Source organism: Anolis sagrei, chromosome 4 (genome assembly GCF_037176765.1).
Source record: "Anolis sagrei isolate rAnoSag1 chromosome 4, rAnoSag1.mat, whole genome shotgun sequence".
Classification (NCBI taxonomy): domain Eukaryota; kingdom Metazoa; phylum Chordata; class Lepidosauria; order Squamata; family Dactyloidae; genus Anolis; species Anolis sagrei.
This window is the reverse complement of record NC_090024.1, coordinates 86153086-86170250: the sequence shown is the minus strand read 5'-3', so window position 1 is coordinate 86170250 and position 17165 is coordinate 86153086. Positions and strand designations below refer to the sequence as shown.

The 17165-nt window shown below is 38.5% G+C and overlaps 1 protein-coding gene across 3 annotated transcripts in view; it reads left to right on the top strand.

Annotated features, from left to right (window-relative positions):
• Positions 1-17165, top strand: part of FARS2 (phenylalanyl-tRNA synthetase 2, mitochondrial) — a 290051-nt gene that overhangs the window by 102434 nt on the left and 170452 nt on the right. The window lies entirely within an intron of this gene.

The following is a 17165-nucleotide window of genomic DNA, read 5'->3' as shown; positions in this document are numbered from 1 at the left end:
AATGGAACCTTGAGGAACCCAACAGGGGTTCAGACAGGAATCTCCCAGCACCACCTTCTGGGTATGGCCTTCTAGGAAGGACCGGAGCTACTGTAAAACTGTGTCTCCCAGTCCCATCCCAGAAGGATACCATGGTCAATGGTATTGAAAGCCACTGAGAGATCCAGGAGAACCAACAGGGACACACTTCCTCTGTCTAGCTCTGTATGTAGGTCATCCACCAAGGCAACTAAAGCTGTCTCTGTTTCATAGCCAGACCTGAAACCAGATTGATATGGATCTAGATAATCTGTCTCATCCAGAAATCTCAGGAGTTTGGTGGCCATCACACACTCCAAGGATCTAGATAATTTGTCTCATCCAGTGTCCAATTTCTCACAAAGAGGAGTTGGACACTGGCCGGTAATTACCCATTATAGAGGGGTTCAGGTATGGCTTTTTAAATATAAGCCTCACAACTGCCTCCTTTAGGCAAGTTGGAACTTTGACTTGTTCCAAGGAGGCATTGACCACCCCCTTCACCCACTCTGCCAGTTCCACTTTGGTCTGTTTGATCAGCCAGGAAGGACAAGGATCTAAAATTCAAGTGTTAGCTCTCACCTTTCCAAGGATCCTGTCCACATCCTCAGGCTGCACAAATGGAAAGATATCCATCAACACTGGACAAGCAGGAGCCAAAGTTACATCCATTAGAACTGTATCAATAACTACATCCGAGTCAGAACGAATCTGAACAACTTTATCTGCAAAATGCTATACAAATTCTTCAAAGCGCGATACCAAATGGTCAGGGATTTCTGCTTGCGGACCAGTATGTAATATCCCTCTGACCACTTGAAACAGCTCAGCTGGGCAGTTCTTTGTAGATGCAATGCTGGCAGCTATTTATCTGCTGCCCCCATTGCCATGGAGTAGGCTTTCAAATACGATCTAGCCCATGCTCAGTCAGATTCACTTTGAGTTCCCCGCCAACGTTGCTCTAGTCTCCGTCTCATTTGCTTCATCGCTGCCAACTCTTTGGAAAACCAAGGGGCTGGTTTGACTCCACTCTATGAGAGGGGATGTTCAGGAGCAATTGTGTCCATCGCCCTGGCCATTTTCCCATTCCAGAGGTCAGCCAGAGCTTCAACAGAATTGCCTGCCAAGGTGACAGGAAAAACCCCAAGAATTGTCAGGAATCCATCTGGATCCATAATCCTCCTGGGGCGGACCATCTTAATCGGTTCCCTATGGATATTTGGAATACCAGAGAGTCTAAACCTGACCAGGTAGTGATCAGTCCATGACAATGGAACTGTAGTAAGTTCCTTCTCACCATCATCACCATCATCCCATCCTACACAGAAAGCAAGGTTCAAAGTTGTGTCCAGCAGCATGGATAGGGCAAGATACCATTTGGGACAGACCCATGGTTGTCTTGGAGACCATGAAGTCCTGAGCCACTTCTAACAGGGCAGTGTCAGCATGGATGTTGAAACCTCCAGCACTATTAGCCACTGAGACTCCAAGGCTAATCTTGAGATCACCTTTAGCTAAATAAACCTGAACGCTATTGACTGTGGGATGGGGAACCTAGTCAGGGGGATGGAATCACGATAGACCACTGAAACTCCACCTCCCCATCTCCCAGGTCTTGCGTGCTGCTGCACAGAGAACCCTGGTGGGCTTGACTATCTGAAAGACTGTATTTCCCTAAAGAACAAGGCTTTCACCCAGTCCTTCAACCTGAATTGGTGAGGACCCAAGAGAAAAAAACCTTCTCAATGACTACTCCCACCATCTAAAATACCCTTCTTTGGGAGGACTGCTCCTTGCTCTCCTTTTGTTGGCAGTCAAATGTATTTTTTATTTCAGCAGGCTTTTCATGTACAAACAGCAGAGCTTTTTATTGGGATATTTTATTTATCTTTTACTACTATACTATTGTATGTGCCATTAATTATTTTTTTTTTACCATGAATGCTTTTAACTGTTTTGGAAACCGCTTTGGGCCCCACTCTGAGAGAAAAGCAGCATACAAATGCAAGAAATAAAATATAAATGGAATGAATGAACAAATAAATGAATGATTTTACTGAATTCTTGCTAGAGTTAGCTGTTCCAGCATCATTTCCATTAGACTGTGTCAGGGCTAAAAAGGGAAGGGGATAATTTCATAGTTAGTTGCTTTGCCAGCCTGTTATCTCCAATTATCTCTTCTTCAGAGTTTGGACATCCATTGCTATTCAGAATAGTATTGCTGAGGTAGATAGATCAATTATCTGATTTGGTTTAGGGCCACATCATGTTCATATATATTTTGGGATATTGGAAGGTAAGCAGGGTCAGGTCTATTTAGTACTTAGTTGGAAAACCATCAATGAATACCTTGTATATTTCACAAGGAAGGAACTGACAAAACCATCACTGAGTATTCCTCATCTAAGAAAACCACATTATATTTATGTGTTTGCCATATGTTGATAAGTGACTAGAAAGCCTATGCATTGCACACACATGCAAACGCACATAGTGTTTTGTTTCAGACAACTGAACAGCCTATATGCCTTTTGTTTTCGTTGAGCTAGAACTCCCGTTCTCCCTGTCTGTTGGTCATGATTATATGACTCATTTTGGTTGAAGACCAACAACATGCGGAGAGTAACTGATTGCTCACCCATGGTTTAAGATCTTATCATTACCTTTCTTAGGTTGTTTCATAAGCCTGAAGAGTTATAATCACAATCATCATGGAAAGCGAATGTAGAAGAACAGAATTTTTGAAACTGATTAGAGCAAAAAGGGCAAAAAAGGAAGGAAGGAAGAAGATAAATTATTTCCTGTTGTTTTCTCACCCTATTTATATTTTATAATGTATACTTGGAAAAATTGATTATATTCAAATTCTAAAATTAAATGTCCTTGAGTTGTCAATGTTTGGTCAACTACCAGGTAACAGCTTGTTGTGTTCTTAAAATTATCACAAGGCATTAGGCAAATAGCCAACAACAACAAAACAGTTTTCTGACAAAACATTTTGACAGACGGAAGTTGAACAGACATGGGACATGCCAGACTTACAGACGATGAGAAATAATTTTAAAAAGAGTAAAGTTAGGAAATATTTGCCTGTTTAAGAGATGGTTGACTTGCATTTCATATATATATATATATATATATATATATATATATATATATATATATATATATATATACATACATACACACACACACACACACACACACACACACACACACACACAGAGTAAAAGAAATATGGTATAATCTCAGGAGATAAATCAAAAGACAGGTTCCTCTCCCTAGTGAGCTAAAAAAAGTGGCTTAGTCACACATACTTTAAAATGACAAGAATGTGTTCTTTGGAGGGAAACCTGAGGACATTTCAGGTTCTAGTGAAGTTTCAAAATCCTTTGAAGTTTTTGATTTTGAACATTTAGTCATGAGTAAAGCATGTTGTTGTTCTCTTTACTGCCTTATAGAATCTATGCTGGGTCCTTTATCCTTTGTGTTGCTAAAGATAATGCTACACAGAAGAATATTTTACTGAGGAAACTTTTCTTTTGATTTATGGAGAGACCTACCTTGATTTTACTTCCATTTGAATAGAAACATGTACCACATCAATGAATAGTTAGAGAAAGGAAAGAGCAAAAGCTTTTAACAATGTAACTTGCAATCACCTCACCCCTGGCTTTTCTTTCTTGTGGGATTGTACAGGTAAGGCTTCTACAACCTTTTTATTTGTCATGGAGTATGACTAACCTTCTAACTATCCAGTGACAGGCACTGAACTTCATAATGTGTGACACAGTTCAACAGTTAAATTAGAGGTCTGAAAAGATTTGGCATATAAATCAAGTAGGAGCTACTCTCAGACTTGCTTTACATATACTTAACTTAGGCTGGGTCTTTAATTGGAGGAAAAATGTCTTCTGAATGGGTCAAATAGACAGTATAGAACAGCAGTTCCCAAACTGTGTTCTGCGGAACCCTTAGATTCCACAAAAGCATCATAGAGGTTGCACCAAATAAATAAATAAAATTAAAAACGTTTTAAAAATGAATGCCAGAGTATGAAGATCTTACTAAAATTTGATATATCTCTGCATTAAAAACAAATGTTGAATCTCTTTTATTTTCAGACCTACATTATGTGAATCAACCAGGCAATACGAGTAGATTAAAGAAGGAAGAACATTGTGATTTCACAGTGTTTAGGGACAAAGTCAAGGTTCTGTGGTTAAATCAGGGACTGCGTTAGGGTTCGGAGTGGGGGGGGGGAGTCCTTTGAAGGGTTCAATGACAAAAGCAGTTTGGGAACTGCTGATATAGAGGATTCTACAAGGGTCTTTATGTCAATACCCAAACATGTGTTGGTTCACACTTTTATGACTATCCATAGTTATTATAGGTTTCATGCAAGTATAGTTATTATAGATTTCACCCAACCTTAGTAGATATGGTGAGCCCCACAATGTCTACTAAGTGAAATATAGTGTAATGAACAAGAATATATTGAGTTAACAAACTCAATATATTCTTGTTCATTACTCTATAAATCCTGTATTCACGAGCATTACATTGTTGGAGTTTGCATAGATAACATAAAATTGCAGATGATAGCAAATCTTATTGAAATACAGGCTTCTGTCTCAAGAATCGAAAAAAATACCTAGAGAAGATTTTGTCAAATGTGGATAAATGAACTGTGGATACTTATCCCATGGTTATAGGGTTGTGCTGTATTTATTTAACTGAAAATGTGGCAGCAGAGTTAGAAATAACTCAGAAATTATAAGGATAATCACACACAAACAGAATTGTTCAAGATGTTTCAGCAAACCAGGCTAGGTAAGCCTTGCATAAATAAACAAAAACATTCTGAAACTTCATTGTGAAGTTTTCTTGCAAAATGGATCCAGGGACGACCTTTTTACCCCACTAGCCTCCTCTTTTGTTATGTTTTCCATTTTGGTGGCCTTTTTAAAGTGGTTGATTAGCGTAAATGATGAAGTGGGCTTCACTGCTTTTCCTTTTCTGTTCTGTTTATTTAGTCACTTATTTATAATACCTCTGTATCTCTCAGCCTACAAGGGTTCCTGGGGTGATTAACAAATAATCAGTTGGAACAATATGGAGATAAAGTATTTCAAATGCATCTTTAAAGCCTCCTAAAAAGCAGTCTAAAACAATCCTTGAATTTAATTTTAAAATAGCTAAAACACCAAAAATCATGCAGAATAGCACTGTTTGGCTTCACACAGAACATTTAAAGAGATGGATACAGCCTAACCTACTTGGATAGGGAGTTCCACATTCAAGGCACTAGTACAGAGAAAGCCTTATTACATGTACAAACCAATCTAACTTCAGTAGATTTTGGGACGTGCAGCAGGGCCTCTTCTGAAGATGTCAAATTTCTCGCAGGCTCAAGTGGACAGAGAGTTTTCCAGATGCCCTGACCCCAAGTCATTTAGCAAAGGGCCCTGGTGGTTAAAACGCTGAGCTGCTAAAAGGTCACCGGTTCAAATCCAGGGAGCGGGGTGAGCTCCCGCTGTTAACCCCAGCTTCTGCCAACCTAGCAGTGCGAAAACATGCAAATGTTAGTTACAGCTTCTGCGGGAAGGTAACAGCACTCCATGCAGTCATTCCGGGCACATGACAACACTGACTTTTTGGCTTTGAAATGGAGATGAACACCACCCCCCAGAGTTGGACTTGACTTGACTTAATGTCAAGGGGAAATCTTTACCTTTACCTTTTTAATCAACAGCAGCATTTTGAATTGAACTTAGAAGCAAATTGGAAGTAAGTATTATATGGTCTCTAAAATGTACACTTCTAAAACAGAAAACTGATGTCTGGCCTGCTGCATTTTACACTAGCTGTAGTTTCCAAACACTTTTCAAGGGCAGTCCCATTTAGATTACACTACAGTGGTCCACATTACATGCTTAGTAAAGAATTCTGGCAGCAGATGGCTGCTTAACTTGCCTGTCGCATGCAAGCACAAGTAAGGATCATATAAAACAAAACAAAAACAAACAAAAAAATAGGATCAATAGAACAATTTCCCCCTGCTCAGGATTTAGTTTCTGCTGCAACCTGGTGCTAAAAATCTGTGTTTGTCCACCCTCACCTCCCTGTCACCATTATTCAATATTGTCGCTGCTAAAGGAAGAAAAAGAAGGGAGCTGGCCCGATGGAAAAAAGACTGTGTCTTAGACTTTGTTAATTGATACATGATTGTAAAATACATTTCAAGATGTCTTGCATTGTGCACCTCTGTGTTAAGGAGTTTTAAGTCTGACCTGGTCAAACCCCCTTCATACTTAATAAGCAATTAATCCATCGATAATGGAAAAGTCTTGATAACATTACCTTGTAGGCATCATTTTAATTTATGTATCCATTTTGAATCCAACTGTAAGGATATCGTCTTTTTTCAATCATATTTTAAGCAGAAGGGTGTTAAGACAGCATTTTGTGCTTTGTATCTAGTACCTACTGCCTTTTTAGACATTTCCTTTTGAATTAAGCAGAAGCCATGTAGAGGGTAAGACACCTAACTAGGATGCCAAGCCAGAGCTGTTTATGACTCCAAATCACAGAATCCTCCAGCCAACATGGTTAGGGGATTCTGAGAGTTGCAGCATCTTTCTCAAGATGTGTGCCAATCTAATGACAGTGTTTGTAGCAAATACAGAAGGGGAATGTGCCATATATATTTTTGTATAAATCAGTAGTTCCCAACCTTTTTCTTTTTGACCAGGGATCACTTTGACTAGAGACTACTTGACCAGGGACCACTTTGACCAGGGACTATTCTCCACCATTAGTACCAAAAGGGTTACAAATCAGTTTTTTGGTCAACTTTAGATTTGGTTTGGTAATTTGGGGTGCTGATTCAGAAAATTGCATTGCAGAAAATTGCCGCCAGGTGAGTCTTCTCTGCCCTAGCCTGGGAAGCCTCCCAAGACCGAGAAAGCACTGGCAAGGGCAACACGCTGGCATCTCCCTCCCTCCCTTCCTCCCTTCCTCCTTTCCTCCCTCTCACTCTCCTTCTCTCTCTTGCTCTCCTCCAACAGTGGCACACACCTCCGGGACCAATTTTCCCAGTATGTCTCGTGGCCCTTATTTTAGGTCTCACGGCCCACTAGTGGGCCATGGCCCAATAGGTTGGGAACCACTGCTATAAATCAACTTAATGTGCCAGTTGAGGGCAGGTTTTGGGGCCACAGTTTTGAATTTTGATATGACCTGTGAATAAACCAAAGATCATTCTGCAGACGGGATGACACCAATACCTGAGGGGGGGCAGCTGCCCAACACATAATTGCTAATATTTTCCTGCACAGTCACTTAAAAAAGAAGAGGCTCCACAGCTGAGGAAGAGTGGAGAGGGATGGATTAATATCTTAGCTTTCACCAATTTGCTTAGAGAAAGGGATGGTTTCTCTATCTATCTATCTATCTATCTACACACACACACATATATATACATACACACACACACACACACACACATATATATATATATATATATATATATACATATATACATACATATATAAGTTAAGATACAGTACCTATGTAGACCCATGGAAAAGTTGACCCAGTTTTTTGGGTCTGTGTTTAAATTAAAATTTCTTAAACAAATACATAAATATATACAGTAAGTATGCAATAATGCTGCAGGCATTTTAAAGCAGAATGTTGTGCCATTAAATTTGTGATTTAAGGTATGTGGTGTTGCTTTGCTGAATTTGGAGGTCTATGCAGCTTAACTTAGCTGGCTGCTAATGTGAATATGTCTTCAACTTTTCCTATGACAAACACACTGTTCATTTTCTCCACAGAACAGTTAGAAAGCAAGTGAGGAAATATAGTAGCTGCAGTGCAAATAGTGCCATGATTGTGTGCAGTGACAACTTGATTTCACTGGGTCCCCTTGTCTCCTTAAAAAAATACTGCCCTACTGGGGAATGCAGTAACATTGGGACTACAATGTTTATCTCCTGGGAGATATTATAGACACATTTTCTCTTTTATTCAGTAGGACAAAGCCAAATAGGTAGCAGGTATTTACCATCCCAAGGGGAGGACTTGAGAAATCCCTCTAATGTGGTAAATTATAGTTATCACCCCATTGACAATAAGAAATATTCATTGTGAAGGCAAACTAGTGTCATGGGAACTTGAACCTGTCAAGAAATAAACTGTTAATCAACCCATAACATTATTTGTACATCTTCAGCACCTTCTGAAAATGTGATTGTTTCACCGGCTGTGTGAAAATGCAGTGAGTGGATTTCATTGTCTTTCTAAGATTGCTGTTGCAAAACTAGAGGGAAAATATCTGCCAGAAAACATTTCATTGGTGTTGTCGAAGGCTTTCATGGCCGGAATCACTGGGTTGTTGTAGGTTTTTTCGGGCTATATGGCCATGTTCTAGAGGCATTTTCTCCTGACGTTTCGCCTGCATCTATGGCAAGCATCCTCAGAGGATGCTTGCCATAGATGCAGGTGAAAAGTCAGGAGAAAATACCTCTAGAACATGGCCATATAGCCCGAAAAAAACTACAACAACCCATTTCATTGGTACTCTCAGATTTTGATTGGACTTGATTTTCAACCTTGTTAGAATGACCAAGAATCAGTGGAGGTAGCAAACTAGTAGTGCGTTTTACCTCCTCAGTTTTTTATTAAATTGTTTTTTAAAATGTACAGGATATCTCAATTAACAAAGCCTATGGCAAATCTCTCCTTGCCCTTTGTCTCACTAGAGACTTCATAGCAGCATTGACATTGGAAGGATGATGACGGATAGCTGTAAAACACAGATTATTGCTTATGAGTTGTAACAGTGTGTCTCCAGAAAAGAATTTGCTGAAGCATAAATTGGGAAGGAACAGAATTCTGTTCTAGCCAACCTCACTTTAGCTGTGTATCCCTTTCTGAAATAGGCAAGGTAAACAGTAGTTGTCACCAGCATGTTAAGGGAACATATGTTGATATGTTTAGCCACCAATGTGAAAAGCACCAGAAAAGTGGAAAAATGTGAAAATTGGAAACTGTAAGGGCAACCACAGTTAAGTGATTTGAGTGTTGGACTTTGACTTTGGACACCAGTGTTTGATTACCCACTCAGCTATGAAAACCCACTTTTGGCACCTCATACACTCTCAGACCCAAAACCCTGTTATAGAGTTGCCTTAAAGTGACCATTAATTTGAAATGACTTGAAAGTAAACATCAACAATAAGAAAAGTGGAGGTTGATGGAAGGAGGGAAGAGTCCCTGGATTAATTTTAGAAGAAGCTTTCAAGTGGTCTCTAGAAGGTTCAATATGTTTTTGTTCACTCATGCAAGACTTAGCCTAGTTGTTTCATTTCACATGTGCATATTACCAGTTACGGATAAATGGTCTGCTGAAACATATTGAGCTGCTCATCTTTTTTTTTTTTTTTTGGTAGTGCAGGAACCTATCCCACTTCTATCCAAGTTATTTCTGCCGCTAGTATCAAATTTCTTGTTATAGAAGTAACGTCCAGGAACACATCAACTTCATTAACTAAGGATATACCTCTACAGTTTATTTTGGACTGAGGGATAGTGCCACGCAAACTATTAAACATCTACATAGTAAAAAGATGTGTTTTTCCCATTTGTTTTTGAAGACCTCCTGGTATAATCAGTTGTCGTATAATCAGTTTGGAATGATGGAGCTGGAAAAAAATCATTCTGTTACTACTGAGCACTAGAAATGAGGAAACTAATGTGTTGCTATTAACATTGACAATTAAAATTGTTTAATTCATTGAGTTGCTTTAGTTCATTCATTATGTAACCCAATAGTTTCCCCCCAAACAGGTAGTGGAATTTATGAAAACGGGTTGGATGCTGTCTAGGGTGACTTTTTGTCATTGCCTCTTACAAAAGTGCTCTTTCTGTTGTTTTGAATGTGTCATCCTCAACCTAGCACATTTCCCATATGGAATCCAAATCCATTTCCTTGATAGCCTCTTGTTTATGAAATGCAATAGATAAACACTAAGGTTAGAACAATAAGCCAACTTGCAGAGAGCCAATACTATACATTTAGCCCTATGTTAATCCCATTTCTCTTAAAATAAGTCCCCCTGACTTATTTTATCTGGCATATTGTCAGAAGGGTGGGGTGGGGGGCCATGGCATAAAACTATTGATTTGCCAAAGTGTAGGAATAACTGCAACATTAATTAGACACTCTTTGGAATTCAACCACACTGCAGTTTAACAAATTAACACATTTTCCCTATTTCTGTTCATTGGTCACTAGTATATCCTTGAATATCCAAGATGCTAAACATATCTCTGATATCTTCATTTGAATAATTTTGGATAGCTAGACAGGAAAGCTTAGAGAAGACAATTATGCTGAGGAAAATTGAAGGAAAAAGGAAGAGGGGCCGACCAAGGGCAAGATGGATGGATGGCATCCTTGAAGTGACTGGCTTAACTCTGAAGGAGCTGGGGGAGGTGATGGCCGACAGGGAGCTCTGGCGTGGGCTGGTCTATGAGGTCACGAAGAGTCGGAAACGACTGAATGAATGAACAGACTGGGAAAACACTCTATCAGAAACCTTGGAATTCTGCCATCATTAGAAGTAGGAAGATGGGGAAAATACCTGTTTTCATACTTTTATGCGTGTTCCCTTATTACACTGTAATAAAGGAGTACATCAACTAATTACTTACATACAGCCAGACCAAGCCTACAGTTCGTACGTACAAAACTTGCACATACAAACGGAATTATTAGATTAGCAAATCTAATTTTCTTCTGTTCACCAGCCTTCACCTTTACCCAGTTATCCTCTGCCCACCTCCATCACTTGTTGTGTGGTTAGCTAGTGGCAGTGGGAACTGAATGTTTATGCTCTCCCACTATCTGTTGCTCATAACTACACCCACGTACAGTGTGTTCAAAACATATGCATCATTTGTTATCTTCTTTTCCTTATAATTTGTTTTTATGCCTTTCTTTAATTTACTGGTGCATTTTTTCATGCTCACATTTTTCATGCTTGTATTTGTCTTTTAAAAAAGTATGATGCTGTGGAAGTGTTGGCTTCTCTGATTTTATCATTTGTGACACATCCATTATGTATGCTGCAGTTTGGTATTCTTTGGAAGAATTAATATAGTCTTGCTCACAATCTGTGTGTGTTTGCATAGGATGAGCAAATATTGCCTTGTTGTATGACAATTCAATTACATCTGTTTCAAAGAAGAAGTTATTTGTTTAAAATGAAGGGCAGATTTCAGAAAGTTGCCATTTCCTTATGGTACTTTAACTCTTGCGGAACTGGTGTTGTTTGAGCTTATATATATATTTTTCATGTCAGGAGCGACTTGAGAAATTACAAGTTGCTTCTGGTGTGAGCGAATTGGCCGTCTGCAAAGACTTTGCCCAGGGGATGCCTGGATGTTTTACCATCCTGTAGGAGGCTTCTCTTATTTCCCCACATGGGAAGCTGGAGCTGACAGACGGGAGCTCACCCTGCATCCCTGGATTCGAACTACAGACCTTTCAGTCAGCAGTCCTGCCAGCACAAGGGTTTAACCCATTGCGTCACCGGGGGCTCCTAGCTTATAGAATGAACACACAATTAAAAGTCCAGTTTTTTGCTGGCCTAAGAAATTGTGTAGCTTATAGTAGTTTAGGCTAACAAAAAGCTGGCCTTTTAATTGCAAGACTATATGGTAGTGCGATATATGGTAGTGAATTCAGGAAAATGTGTGTGCTTAGTGATTTAAAGTAGGGCAAGGATATTCAGCTTCCCAGAAAAAAAAAGGTTACCAAGCTTATTCTTGCAACACATAGCATCTCTTATAAAAGCAGTAGGAATTGCTAGCTTGTGAGTTGCGTTTGGCACATTAGAGTTAACACATCAGGTCCACAAGCTTATTTTACTGTTATCTCTGATTAAGTTCCTGGAAATTTTTAACAATTAAAGATTATTTGTCTTTATTTTGGTTTTAAATGAAGGCTGGACATTTGAAACTTGGCATGGATTCTGAGGGGATCCTTAGGTTACAGGCTGGGCACCCCATATTCAGAAACACACAAAATCCAAAATTGTGCACATGGATTGTTGGAGAGTGCCATCTTTGCTTTTTAATGGTTCAGTATACACAAACATTGTTTCATTCACTATATGTATGCAATAAGATGTATTCCAGAATCTGGAAAAATCCAAAACAATTCTGATCCCAAGCCTTTTGGATAAGGTATACTCAGTCTATACTTGGTTTTACATTAATTAATATATTTAGTTTTAATTATTATATATCAATCCAGAGCATGAAGCCTCCCTTGCATCCAGATCTTAATGTGATTAGAGACAATTTGAATGCAGTAGAGAACAACAACAACAACAGCAGTAATTTATTTATAACCCTTTAGCCTTGAGACGGGGCACAACATAGTTAAATACATCTATGAAATCACATATTAAAATATAGTTAAAATGTAACCATAAAAGTATATATTAAAACAAACACATATTAAAATACTTGAGAAAAAATTAAAACACAATAAACATTGAATGTGATTTAAAAGTCGTAGTTAAAACTGGCTGGATAAGCCTGCCAGAAGAGATAGGTCTCAGATGTGTTTTAAATTCCGATAGCTGTTGCAGGTTTTTCCACAGTCTTGGGGCAGCTGATGAAGAGGTCCTCTGGGTGATGGTCACCAGTTGGGTTGTAGCAGGCTAGAGCAGCCCCCCCCCCCCCAGGACCTAAGTTTTCAGGCTATATTGTAGAAGGGAAGGTGATCCTGTAGGGGACCTGAATCCAGACCATGTAGGGCTTCAAAACCAAAACTTTGTACTTTGCCCAGAAACTAGCTGGCAGCCCGTGGAGTGACTTTTGTATGTGTATGATATGCTCAGTCCTACAGTATTTTGAACCAACTGGAGTTTCCAAACTTGGTATAGAGGTAGCTCAACATGAAGTGCATTGCAGAAGTCCCATCTTAAGAGTGTGTGCATCATCATCTTTAGATTCCCCAATTCTAGGGAGGGACAGGGCCTGGATTCTGTCAAGAGTCCTAATTTGAGAATCCTAATTGGAAGAAATTGATCAGAAAGATAAAAAATTAGAGTAAAATTAAAGAAGTAATCAAAATAAATGATTGTGCCAAAATACAACTGAATAATTTAAATAACAGACTTTACTACAAAATCGAATAAACACCTGTCGGGAGCATAGGTCCTTCCATGTTTAATTAATGCATATCATGTATGCCTCTCAATTCTTCCTTTGGTCCTTGCTTATATATTTACTATAGTCACTATTTATATTTATACTGAATGATAGGTGTTGCTATGCTTTGAACTTGCTGATATTCACTAGCATTGACAGAAGTCTGCGAGGATAACCTTCCTTAGCTAAGATTTTTTTTTTATCTAAACCTAGCAGACTTATTTTGCAGCTGGAAGCAGGAGTAGCATTGTCAATCCAGCTTCAAGGTTGTTCTCAGGAGAAGGAAGAATGAGGAGAAAGTTAGGAAATGTTTTGACTTGTGGGGGGACCTGCACAAGAGGAACTGAGGCTACATCTTGACAAACGAAATGAAAACCTTTTGTAATACTTGAATTGTGCTACCTATAAATGTATTATGCAGTTATGGTTTGCCAGATCTGACAACATCTGTGGTATTACAAGCAAATCTGTTATCTGAAATCCACATTTTTGAAAGTAAGCCTGTACTTGACAGCATGAACCATAAAAAATGTGGACCCAGACCAGGAATATGGTAAGGGAAGAATGCAGAATGCATTCTGCAGTCAAAAAGCAAAACAAGACTCGAAGAGTTGCATCATACATTCAAAGACTCTTCAAATTCTTAAGAATAGGCTAAGCCAAAGTGAAAGGTGAAAAAAATAGGGTCAGAATAATGAACACAACTGCTCAACAACTCGTGCATAAGAATAAAGATAACTATTATAATAATCAGTGCAAGGAAACAGAAGACAGCCAAAAGGTACGGTATTCTGCAGAAAAAAAAGATACATTCTGCAGGCAAAAAGGGAGAGAAGTGTATTTGGATGTATAAAGAAAACTTCAAATTCTTAAGAAAACGCTAGAAGCAAAAGCAAAAGGTGACAAAAATAGGATCGGAATTATGAATGCAACTCTTTAACAACTTGCGCAGAGGAGCAAAGAGACTTATTATAATAATCTGTGCAAAGAAATAGAAGATAGCCAAAAGGTAGAATGTTCAACAGTATCCAGCAAATTGGATGCTATATGACCAACAGCAAAACTCATTATGTGATTGGAAGAAAATAAAGAGGGAAGAAATAAACTGAAGAAATATACAAAACATTTGAACAGATGATATGAAAACAGAACTTTTAAAATGAAAAACCTTTAATTTTAGAAATATAGGTAGCAACTATTCCCAGAACATGTGTGGAAATAAACTATCAAGAACAAATGGCATAAAATAAAATTGTTTCAAGCTGTAGAGCCAGAACCCACTCAAGTTTTAATTAAAATATGCTAGCAAATAATGAAAGCTAAACAATGACCACAGGATTGAAAATACTGAATATACCTTCCGGTCGTCAATAAAGGTGTAGGCAAGCAAAGTGATGCTCAAAGTTTTCCAAGAAATATTTTTTTCCTGTATAGAGAATTGCCAGATATCTGAATTAGATTGAGAAAAGAGGCACTAGGAATCATATCACAAAAATACTATAAGTGTGAGGTTTGTAAACTAGTCCTAGTAACTCTGTTTCTAATCTGTGTTTATTAGTTTAGGTTATGTTCTATATTAGGATGATTGCCTTGGATTTAGTTACATTATGTGTAGTAGTTTGACTTTTATATACAATGGAACCTCTACATAATATTGTCCCAACTTGAGTGTTTTGAGTTGAGAACTATCATTTACATTGGTTTTGCTTTGACATAAGAGCAACATTTTAAGTTAAGAGCTAGATCCAGAGGGATTGCTAGGGCGAGAGTACAAGGCTTTAGGGCTTCTGTGTGTCATACCTCTATGCCTCGTGCCAGGCCCGTAGCCAGGATTTCGTTTCGGGGGGGGGGGTTAATTTTTTTCAGGGGGGTTTCGGGGGGGGGGCTGAGTTTCGGGAGGGGGGCTGAGTCTGAGTGAAAGAGGGTCTGCCCTAGCAAACCTTTTGTATCATTACCCCAATACCCCCATGCATATGGGATATATTGAGTATGGTGATCAGATCATGATATGAATAAACATAACAGTTTAAGTAATGCACCAGTAAGGCCTTTTCGTGAACCACCATGAGAATTTCGGGGGGGGGGACTGAAGCCCCCCGAGCCTCCCCCCTGGCTACATGCCTGCCTCGTGCTCTTGTTCACTTTGGGAGATTGCTGTCTACTTTGATCTTGAGGAACTTTGGGTTAGTTGATTTTTATTCCTGGTATGTTTGGTTTCATGAAGAGAGAGAGGAAGAAAGAGGAAGAGAGGGAGGGAAGCTGGAATGAGTACAGTTGAAAGAAAATGATGCTTCTGCCTCTTTGCTTCGTGTTTCGTGCTTTCTTTCCACAATTTTGTGTTTCATTTTAAAGCTGATTTTTCTTTTTTTATTGTACCATATGAAAGTGTAGGTTTTGCCTTGCTGTTACACTGGCCAACATCACATTTTATTGCCTCAAATGTGCTTCCTTGCCAGAACTTTGTGCTTCTACCATTTTAAAGTTGATCTTTCTTTTTTTATTGTTCCATGTGAATGTGCATTTTTACATTATTTGTTATTTATAAAGAACATTTTCTTCTTTAAAAACACATAACAAAAATGGGGGGGGGGGTCGGAAGGAATTAATAGAAATTCAATGCATTTCTATAGAGAAATTCCCTTTGTGATAAGAACGTTTTGAATTAAGAGCTCAGTCAGTCACGGAACAAATTAAACACTTAAGTCAAGGTATCACTGTATTATGAAAAACGCTTTTTTATTTTTTTATGTTTTTCCTTTATTTCTAAGTAACAAATTAATTTTTAAAAAGATAATGGAATACACCAAATTTAAGAAGAAAACCAGCCAGTGCTTTATAGAAAGCCCTTGACTGTATAAAGTACTGCTTCTTAAAATGTGGGTCCCAATCCCAAATGGGGCCCCCTTAGCTCAGTGTTGGGGTCTTGAAAAGTCATCTATTGGCTGTTTTAGGAATTTACTTGTACAGTATTTACAGTGGACTCCGCAGAAGATGCTTCAGCTGTACTTCATAAAAAGGAAAATAAGCCTGTTTGCAAGCCGTGCACATGTTGATCTGTTGTAGGTAAATGTTTGATCTTTGTACCTATTGTTTATATCAGTTTACCTGGGGTCACATAAAATTTTCTCAGGCCAAAGGGGGTCATAGAATTATGAAACCTTCTAAATGAAATTGAAATGCCACAATGTGACCTATAACCTGGGCAAGATGCTACTATCGGGATAGTATATGAAGAAATAGAATGGTTTCACTTTGGAAAGGAGGTTTTGCAGCTGTGCATTTTATCATCACTTCTGTTTAATTTGGAGACACAACGTGTCATACAGAAGGTAGGATGAAATTCAGAGGAAGAAGGTGTGAAAACTGGTGAAAGAAATACCAATAATTTAAGGTATGTAGATGGCCCCGTATTGCTAGCAGGAAATAGCAAAGAGTTGGAACAACTACTTATGAAAGTTTAAAAAGAGAATACAAAAGCAGTGTTACAGCTGAATTCGAGTATAAATATGGATGGAAGGAGGAATGAAAGCATTGCCAGAATAAGAATTCTGTTCCCCAATTTTGCTAGTATTGCAGGAGCTTAAAATTTTAACTAAAAAATGTAATTTGGGCATCCAAACAAGGGGACAGGCAAAGTTACCAAAACAGTATGAAGAAAGAAGTTTAATTTCTAGATATGAACAATTTTAATTGTCCTGCTTTGTGCAGAGCCAGAAATGTTTATTGTGGGATCAAATTCTCATTTGACGGAATATGCCCTCATCTCACCCCAACATAGCTACTTACGTCTTTGAGCCGAATGTTGACAGAATAGGAATAGTGATCACAAAAGATTTATATTTCGCTATAAGAAGAATGATGAGATTGAAATAATTAAAAGATTTTGTATATACGTTGGCATGTCAGTCAAAATG